Genomic DNA, 6495 nt, shown 5'->3' with positions numbered 1-6495 from the left:
CCTTCTAACTCTAAATTTTGAGAGGAAGTAAAAGCTTCATGATCATTTTGAGACTCCACCTCAAATCTTGTGTTACTTGTCTTTGTCACTGTGAAGATGGTTGTTCTGACAACATAAACATTTCATTTTCTATGAAAACCACATCTCTATTATTCACACACCTCTTTTCAACTAGATGCCACAGCCTGAAGCCCTTTACTCTCGGTGTAAAGTCTAAGAACATGCACGTTACACCCTAGGTTTCAATTTTCCTTGGCTTTGATGCACGTAGCCTACACAAATAAACACTTTCAAGTGTTCTAGCTTAGGTGGTTGCCATGTCCACCTCTCTTCAAGAGTCTTCAGCTCTATGGATTGATGTGGGCATCTATTAAAAGTGTATATTGTGTAGGAGACAGCTTCAACCCAATATTTTTCAAGTAATAAGGCATTGGATAGCTGACATCTTACTATTTCCAGCACAGTTCTATTCAATCTTTCAGCTACTCCATTTTGTTGAGGTGTGTATCTCACGGTTCTATGCCTTACTATGCCATGTTCCCTGTAAAACAAGTTGAACTCCTCTCCACAAAACTCTAAACTGTTATCAGCTCTCAAATGTTTAATTTGTTTAGAGGTATACTTCCCAATCAAGGTCTTCCATTTTTTAAACCTACTTAACATTTCATCTTTGGATTTTAAAAAGTAAACCCAACTCTTCCTTGAATAATCATCCACAAATTAAAGAAAGTACCTTGCTCCGCTTATAGATGGAGAGTGAGTTGGCCCTCATAAGTCTGAATGCACATATTCTAAGATTACCTTTGAAGTGTGTTGTCCTTTTGGGAACCCTTATCTTGCCTTGCCTAATATACAATGTTCATAGAATTTAAGGTTGTTTCCAACACCCCTTGGAAGAATCCCTTATTTAGAGAGCATTTGTAGGCCCCTCACACTGATATAAGAAAGCCTTTTATGCCATAGCTCATCTTCAGCTGGTTCTTCATCAGTGGCCAACAAGGCCGAGTGTGTCATTTGCACATCCTTGATGACATATAAACCATTTACCTTGGTTGCCACAAAAACTACTTTAGAATCCTTAATAATTTCAAAGGTGCCTCCCACACCCCTATACTCATAGCCTATGGCATTGAACACCCCTAAAGATAGGAGATTCCTCTTCAAAGTAGGAACATGTCTCACGTTCCTTATTAATTTCACTGAACCATTCTGCATTTTCAAGAACACAAACCTTATTCCAACAGCTTTACAGGCGTTATTGTCTTCCATATAGATCAGCCCACCATCTCACTTCTTTTAAGTGCAAAACCATCCCTTGGATGGTGTCATGTAGACTGAGCAGCCAGAATCTAAGACCCAATCTTGAGTCTGCATAGTATTTTGGTCTCCACCTTCTTCGGTAGCACCTAAATCATCTGAATAGACAAGAGAATTGTCCCCTATAGTAGCCTTGGTTTGTTTACCCCTTTGTTTTGTTGGTTCAATTTTCTCTTCAAGACATAGTAGTCCTTTTTCATGTGCCCTATTTTGTGACAAAAATGGCACTTTATCTTGGACTTATCATCATTGTTCTGTTTTCCCTTCTCGTCGTTCTTATTCTTCCCCTTTGAGAACAAGCCTTCACCTCCTTGTTGATCCTTCTTACTCATTTATAACTCAAGTTCTCTGACTCTCACAACTAATATGATAGCTTCTGTGGTAATTCTTTCTCTATCGTATTTCATTGTAGTCTTTACATCTTTGAAAGATTCTGGTAGAGAATTTAGTAGTATGAATGCCTCGTTCTCTTCCCCAATATTATCTCCGATTGATTTGAATTCAGAAGACAGTCTCTTGAACTCATTTAAATTATCCGTGAGAGACTTTGCTGCATCCATCTTATAAGTGAAGAATCTTTCTCTCAAGAAAGCTTTGTTGGGCAAGTATTTGTTGAGAAGGTCTTTTTTGAGATATATCTCATTCAATTTATTCCACAGGGCATAAGCAGTAGGCTGGTCTATGTTCTGCCTCAAAACACTGTCTGTGACATTTAAGACAATGGTTCCATATGCGTTTACCTCAATAGTCTCTTTGTCTACCATAGAGAGTGTTTCAGGTACATTGCAAGGTTCGTAATAGCCAAGAGAGCCTTCTGCTACCCCAAGACTGCTTTAATATTTGCTTTCCATTGTTCAAAATCTGTTTTAGAATCAAACTTCTCAATCTCATATCTAGTAATTGCCATTCTTGGTCTTCAAGATTGACTATTCTAAATCAAGAATTCAAATCTTGGAGCTGTCTTGAACTGCTCACTGTTGTCCCAGATGAAAAGATCTTCACGTTAATAATCACAAAAACACTCAGATATAACGGTCAATAACATTCAAGAGTCAAGGGAGGTAGTATGTTGAGGTTTGAAAATTGTCAATCGTTTACCAAATGGCAGCTCTATCGTGTAGAAGAAACACCAAGAACTAAACGATAGTTCAATTATGTAAACGATTAGATGAAGCGCTAGACGATCGTGTAGACGATAGTTAAATGAAGCTAGGCAGTCATGTAAACGATAGCTGAGGAGCTAAACAATCGTATAAGTGATTGAATGTGGAGTTAAACGATTAAGTACACGATGCGATAGGAACTACATGATCGTGTAAACAATACTTTAGTAAATTCTAAATGATCATAGAGTTAGAAAGAAAAGATGCAAGAGTTTAAGTGGTTCGACCAAAGGCCTACGTCCACTGTGCAAATCGGGAGGTTCTCTTTATTACTTCTTCAAAGTATTATAGAACGAATGTCTTGCCCTCTCTTTTTCTTATTCACTCTTCCATTAATCTCACATTCGTTTTTCTTTATATATACAGGCGCAATAGTTAACGATGAAGCTCTGGTGGTTACAACACATAACAGAAAGATGTTGACAACGGTTCAATTGCCAGTTGTGATGTTCTTCTTGATTTCGAGTCTTTTTGTAACATCATATTTGAATGAAGTTTGATGGTTCGATTTCTTTCGGTTTGCAACATGAAAGATTTCTCCATTGTAGAGAGCTTTATTTCTTTTACATGTTGAATATGTGAGATAAAGAAGAAATAGCTAGTAAACTAATTTTGATAAATGAAGGGTAAAAAAAGGCTCCTATGTGTGTGCTTTTTAGGTTTGCAACATGTAAGATTTTTCTCCATATTCTTTTACTTGGGCCTTTAGCCATTGTATTTGAAATCAAAAGGCCAACAAAATTGAGATTGACACCATAAGTACAACTAGCCCAAAAATGTGTAGACAAGAAGAATCTCAACTAATTCTTGAATAAAATCCCTTGAGATTAAATAGAGATTGACATCAAATTGAGCCTGGTGAATATTCATAGAACATCAACGTCTATTAGTGGTAGACAGTGATAGAAATCTATCAGTGTCTATCAGTGATAGATATCGATAGACTATTATCATTTCCTATCAATGGTAGATAGTGATAGAAATCTATTAGTGTGCATCATTGTCTACCACTGATAGACAATGATAGTAATCTATCACTATCTATCATGGACAGAAAGTGATAGTTTATCACTATCTATCAGTTATAAAGAGTAATAGTGAATGATAGAACACTATTACTCTCCATCAACAACAATTTATATCAACCTTCATAATTTTTATCAATAAAAATACTATCTATCAACAAAAACAATATCAACAAGAGCATTATCTAAAAGAAAAAAGTTATATCAAACAAAACTTCATGCAAGTTCTATTTTATCATTGTCTACCACTGATAGAGTGTAATTCGTGAACTGATTTCAGACTGATAGACATTGATAGACTTATATCACTATCTATTAGTGATAGCCAACGATAGATACTGATAGAGGCCTATCATTGTCTATCACCACCTATTAGTGACAGACAGTGATAAAGCTCTATCAATGTCTATCACGATCGATGCTCTAAAACAAACTAGTTTTAACTTTTCAAAATTCCCAATTATGCTCTTCTATATTAAAGAAAATCAGCATGAGAAGTTTCTCTGATTGAAATGATGTAGATTTTTTAGTGGTTACTCGATGATGAGCATCGACTAGTTTGGAAGAGTAAATCCATTGCTTTGACTCTATTCTCCACCGTCTTGTTAAATCACTGGAATCGACACCACAAATATCCACCACTTGATTCCTCGATTCAAATTTTTACCATTTACTCAGGAATTGCTCCATGAAATCAAAACTCCTCTAATCTTGTAGGTTAGAAGCAATCACATCCATCTTAAGAAATAAATCCAACAATGAACAAGAGCACTGTCAAAGATTAAACAATCTACAAACGAAATTTAATTTGAAGAGATGATGAAGGGAATAGTAAATGATGCAATACCTTTGGGATTGAAAAAGAGAATAGTGAGAAATGGGTTTTTTACATACAAAAACTAGGTTGGAGCTCGATGGATCTTATTGATGAACATGATTTTTAGTTTGTACTAATTTTACATTAATTTTCTTTGGGGGACTTTTAATTTACTTGGTCGAATACACACACAACTGACCAAAAAAGTGTAGATAATAGGAATTCAACTAATTTTTTAATAAAATCTCTCAAGATCAACGTCAAAAATAAGATTGATAAACACTAAGAGACTACTATCACTATCTATTAGTGGCAGGTAGTGATAGAAATCTATTAGTATCTATCAGTGATAGACAATGATAGACAGTCGTAGGCAATGATAGAAATCTATCAACACTACCTACCATAGATAGACAATTATAATAATTTACACTCATTATCCATTAGCAAAAAGTTTTATCTACAAAAATTCAAGCAAGTTTTATTTTATCACCACCTACGGCTAATAAAGTGTAGTCGGTGGACTAATTTGAGACTGATAGACATTGATTGACTTATATCATTATCTATCAGTGATAGATAGAACTTTATTAGTGTCTATCACTGATAGACACTGATAGAGCTCTATCATTGTCTATCACAATAGATAATGATAACACTATTAAGTTATAGAGCTCTATCAATGTCTATTACGGATAGAAATTACTCTATTATTGTTTATCAACGATAGACATTAATAGAGCTCTAACAATGTCTATTGTCGATAGACAGTGATAGAGTAGTTTCTATCATTGATAAACACTGATAGAGCTCTATCAATTTCTATCAATAATATTAGAGATAGTATCACCTAGGTAAGGTATATTTTGACTAACTTGAAGTTTTATCTTGACTAAGATATATTAAAGATAGCATCACATAGTGTAAGGTATATCTTGACTAACTTGAATGTTTAGTAAGAAATGATTTTATTATTGATACATTGATTTGACTAAATCAATGATTTCTATTATTAGTGTAAGAAGAAGAAGGAGAAGAAGGAGAAGCAAAAGAAGGAGAAGAAGAGGGAAGAGGAGAGGGAGGAGAAGAAGAAGGACAAGAAGAAGGATAAAAGCTCAAGAGAAGAAATCAAAGAAAATGGTGAAGAATGGGTGAAAATGGTGTTGGTCCGTTGATGGAGAAAAACGACGATTGCGGGTTAGACGAAGGTCATGCAATGGTCCCGCATGACAAGCGGGTCACGTGTCAACTGATGTTTTGGGTTGGGGACATAAGCACAATTAGTTGGGTGTGGATTGGTCGTGTGGCATGGGTCGCATGGGCTTTTTTAAAATTTCACCTAGTTGCACATGGACTGCACATGGATGTAGCTGGACTTTAGATAATTTTATAAATTTTGCTATATCTTGTAAATAGTTTGACTCATTTTTTTATATTTAAAAAGCTCTCTAATGGTTTTGTGGGTTTAGGTCAATGTGATAGTTTTTTTTTTCCTTCAAATGATTGGTTCAATCTTTTTATTATTTGATCTAAAATTTTAGATTACCTAAACTAATCGGTCAAAACTCATGTTGCATATGTTTTCTATTAGATATAAAAAGGAATTGAAATTCTAGGTCACAGTGCTCAAAAGTCAAAATTTTACTTTACATTTCCATATACTTCCCCATTCTTTCATTTTTCCTTCTATATTAGTCTTCATGGTTTGCATCAAGCTGTTTTGTTAATTCAACATGATGAAGAAATGAGACGTTTCAATTTCCTCTTCCAACTCTAAAATGAGCATAGCTCGTAATGCTTGTACATATTTGTTTGTTTTTTTCCCCCTCTTTGAGATAAAGATTGAATTGGAGTAACATTCTTCAACCGTACAACTTTGAGCGAACTCATACAACACTCCATGTAATTGAATGTGTTGTATTGTTGAACTAGGAGAAGATTAATCTAGTAAATTGTATTAAAAAAATCAATTTTTTAGCGGATTTCTTTAGCACAAGTGCACAACACTAAATTTGGGGTTATTTAGATTTTGGGGGTGGTTTTTAAATTTAATTAGGGAAAAGGGGAGGTTTGAAGTTATTTAGGGGAAGGGTTGTTTTTTGTCCCCATCCGAATGCAACTCTTCAAGAAACGCATTCGCCATTATTTTATTGTTTTTTATTTGATTATATTT

This window comes from Benincasa hispida, unplaced genomic scaffold, assembly GCF_009727055.1.
Source record: "Benincasa hispida cultivar B227 unplaced genomic scaffold, ASM972705v1 Contig425, whole genome shotgun sequence".
Taxonomy (NCBI): domain Eukaryota; kingdom Viridiplantae; phylum Streptophyta; class Magnoliopsida; order Cucurbitales; family Cucurbitaceae; genus Benincasa; species Benincasa hispida.
The sequence above is the reverse complement of the archived record's forward strand: the minus strand, read 5'-3'. Positions refer to the sequence as shown.